Here is a 3879-nt window from a genome sequence, read left to right as displayed (position 1 = left end):
TGAGGTAAGCCAGCAAATTGTCAAAGTCGCTGAGATCAGTGCCCTTGGCTTCTGTGGTATAAGTGGACAGAGAACCCACTTGATTCCAAGGGCCTCTGCTGAGGCGCCCTGGACTGACTCCATTTCATACCTGTGGTCCCTAAAACACAGAGATAGACGGCCATAAACTTGCGTGGGATCGCAAAACTGGGTGCCAGGGGACTCTGTCCTCCAACTGGGGAGATCTCACTGTTTTGACGGTCACATAAGCCCTCACCGGCGTCAGGGCCCCCACCCTCTTCCAAGACGACACCTTCCATCCTGAGGAGATTCTGGCCCCCTTCCTTCTTCCTGCAGCCTCGAGGTTCTGAAAGGACTCCAACACTTCAAGGGCTTGTGTAAGTCTGCTGTGGCCACTGCTGCCATCTTCAGACCAGCCCGGCACCCCCGGAGGAGGAGTCTCTTCAAGAACTCACTAACTAAGGGAAGACTTTCTCCACTGAGTGGATTTATTTTCTTCCCTCCCGAGGTGCAAGCCGTATGGGTCAGAATAACTTACTCCATTCTGCTGAAGAGGAATTACGCCTGGACGGCTCCCCGAAGGACAATCGCGGCCCCAGTCCATATGTAAAGCAGCCTCGGGAGCTCTGCTCCGCAGCTGCGCCCTATTATCACGACGGCGGCCGGCTGCCTTCGTCTTTAACTGTAAACGCTCCTGACAGCTCCAGTGGAGATAATTACGATGCTTCAGGGAACTTTCGGCCTTGCTAAAAATACTGCGCAACAGTTTGAGGCGAGGAAGATGCTTAGGCGTGATCTGGTAAAAACTCCCGGAGCTGGCGGCTGCAAGTTATGGGTGGGAACCGCTTGGCTGCCTGGCCGCTGCCATTTTCATCCATCGAAACCGGTTCTCAGTCTCACAGCTGGTCCTGGTCCTGGTCCTGCCCGACAGGAAAGAACAGAAAGGAGCGGAAACTAGTGAGTTTCATGGCTGACAGAGGACTGAGAGAGGTCAATCCCATGGGCTTCTCTTGGGGACACAGTTCAACTCAAGCTCCCAGGGTTCTGGAGGCTGAGACCAGGCCACTGGACTGCAGAAGTGTCCAGTGCCAGGATATCTGCCAGCTGCAATCTCTCCCTGCCCCCAACAGCTGAGACGGGGAGAGAGGGAAAAATGAAGACAAACTGGCCCTCAAGCCGCCATGTGGGGGAATGTCTTCCACACACCTGTACTTGATTTACTTTTACAGGAAAGGGAGGCATACTCTTGAGCACACTCTGTGCCAGCTGGTGGCCCTCACTTTAATCCTAGTATTGAAGAGGCAAAGACAGGAGAGTCACAGGGGGCTCACTGGCCAGCCAGTCTAGCTAAACCCATGAGCTCTGGATTCAGTGAGAGATCCTGTCTCATAACAATAATAATAATAATAATAATAATAATAATAATAATAATAATAATAATAATAATAAAATGGAGAGCCCTTGAAAAAGGTACTCAGCATCAACCTGTGACCTCAACATTCTCGCATGCATGCACACCAACACACACACACAATGTGCACACATACTCATAAAAGGAATGGGGTAGGGGAAAAGAAATAAGCGGTTTGTTTCCTTGCTTGTTAAGGTGGACTACAAGGAAGACAGAGAGTTGAATGTGACACTCAGCAGTGTGCATGACATTGGCAGTCTGGACAAGATCTGTGCTGTTGCAATGGCTGGGGCATCAAAGGAGGTACAGTCAAGGGATGGAGGAGGGAAACATTGGGGGGGGACACCTTTCTGAAGGACAAAGCAGAGGAGAGCAAAGAAAAAGAGGTAGCCTGGGTACCTCAAAAGCCAACTCTTTGCCCAACATTTGCATGGCTCAGCCAGCAGAAGAGGAAAAAGGAACAGGAGGACACGGGGCAGCCTGTGGGATGAACATCCTCCCATAGCTGATGGAGAGGAAGGCTGACTGTCCATCAGAGTGGAGAAACTCATTCCAACCATGGAATGGGCCCTCTGCAAGTTTGTAGATGTGGGGCTTGGAGCGTCAAAGGTCCTTTTCTTACTGCTTCTGATTTTCTCCTTGAGCAGGAAAGCAGGTGGCTTCGGGAACCAAGAAGGGGCTTCTGGGCTGCCCTGAGGATCCATCAAAGAGAACGATCAGAAAGGTAGGTAGCTAAGACTCGTGGGCAAGTGGTGTGTTTCTGTCAGCAGCTGGATACAGGAGTGAGGCAGATGAATAGTTGGGGTGGCTTGTGTCGGCTCGGAGGGCTGCTGGGGACCATGGCGTTGAAGCATGGAAAGGAAAGAAGGGACTGAAAATCAGCTGTCCTCCCCGCCAGGATGGGAGACTGACAGAGAGGTCTTAATAGAATGTAGCACCGAAGGATAACTGGAGGGCTAGGAATGTAGTACAGGTGGGGGTGTGTTTGCTGGGTACTCGCAAAGCCCTGGGTTTAATCCCAGCCCTACATAAATCAGGGTGCTGGCACCTATAATCCTAGCACTTGGAAGGCAGAGGTAGAAAGGACAGAAAATCAGCTACTTAGAGAGTTCAAGGGTAGCCATGGCTACATGAGACCCTATCTTGATAAAACGAAGCAAAACAAACAGAAAAGGCCTTGCTGGAGCTGAAGAACAGGGAGCTAAGCCGGTGAGATTGGAGGCAGGATCAGTGAGGGAGAAAGTGATGGGCAGTCCAGAAAAACATCTGCAACACCGTCCTCATCATGGGTCCTTCAGAATGTCTCAGCATTAAAGGCCAGTGTCAGACCTGGAGAGATAGCTCAGCGGCTATGAGCTGTTGCTGCTCTTACAGAAGATCTGCGTTTACCCAGGACCTACCCATATCAGGTGGCTCACAGTCATCTCTAACTCCAGCTTCAGGTGGCTCTGACATTCTCTTCTGGCTTCTTTGGTAACTGCAGTCACATGAACACACACACACACACACACACACACACACACACACACACACACACACACCAAATAAATTTTAAAGAGAAATGCTAGCATTAATGACAGAGGGCCATGACCATGGTTTGAAAGCACAGATGTGAACATGGTCAGCCCATGAGCTTGGTCAGCTATGAGTTTGGTCATTGGCGAATGTGGTCAGCCGTAAGTGTGGTCAGTGGTGGGCATTGGCAACTGGGAGTATGGTTGGTGTGATCACTGTCAATGGTGATCACTGTCAGTGTCTGCAGGTCTAATAATATCCAATGAAACCTCCAGATAGCAAAGCTGGGTCTTTTTGATACTTTTGGGTTTTTTTCTGGGGAAGACACAAAGGCTGGCAACAGTCTGTGTGCATTGGCTGTGGCTGTCCACTTGACTCTATGGAGTGCTTGACTCTCTTGGACCTGCCAAAGCATCTCTCTCATCTGCTGCCTTTGCTCTGACTCTCCCACATCAGTAAACTATCACCACTAATGTAAAAGCTTGCTGAATTCTGAGAGTCTTCCTAGTGGCAATCTCCTCCTCAGGGTAGTCTTGAGGATTGTGGTTAAGGGTGAGGACCAAGGTGTTCAGGGTAAGGTGAAAACTAGAGCATTCTGGGTAAGGAGAGGATCAGGACATTCTCTTTAAGATAAAGACCAGGGCATTCTGGGTAAGATGAGGACAGAGCATTCTGGGAAAGATGAGGCCCCTGGCCTTCTAGGGAAACACCTGCTGTGGAAAAACAGAGAATTGGAAGTGTCATTTTCACAAGGACAGTATGAAGAAAGAAATAAAGAAAAAAATCCCAAACACATGAAAAGAGGTTGAAGCAGGCTCCATAACGTCCCAAGTGTAGATTAAAAGTAGGCAGCGGCAGCGTGTTTCCTCCCCAGCAGATTGGCACACATCCCAACGCACGGGAACACGCTGTGTTGGAGAAGCTGTGGGAAGCAAGGCCTCGCACGTCGCTGC

At 50.1% G+C, this 3879-nt stretch overlaps 1 long non-coding RNA gene across 1 annotated transcript; it reads left to right on the top strand.

Moving 5' to 3' along the window:
- Positions 1–449: 449 nt before the first annotated feature.
- LOC121825448 (uncharacterized) lies at positions 450–2140 on the top strand. Its single transcript, XR_006067743.2, has 3 exons — positions 450–957; positions 1607–1714; positions 2059–2140. It is a non-coding gene; the product is annotated as an uncharacterized LOC121825448 (long non-coding RNA).
- The last annotated feature ends 1739 nt before the right edge of the window (positions 2141–3879 follow it).

This window comes from Peromyscus maniculatus, chromosome 23 (genome assembly GCF_049852395.1).
Source record: "Peromyscus maniculatus bairdii isolate BWxNUB_F1_BW_parent chromosome 23, HU_Pman_BW_mat_3.1, whole genome shotgun sequence".
NCBI lineage: Eukaryota > Metazoa > Chordata > Mammalia > Rodentia > Cricetidae > Peromyscus > Peromyscus maniculatus.
Note: the sequence above shows the minus strand (reverse complement) of the source record. Positions and strands in the feature narration are given on the sequence as shown.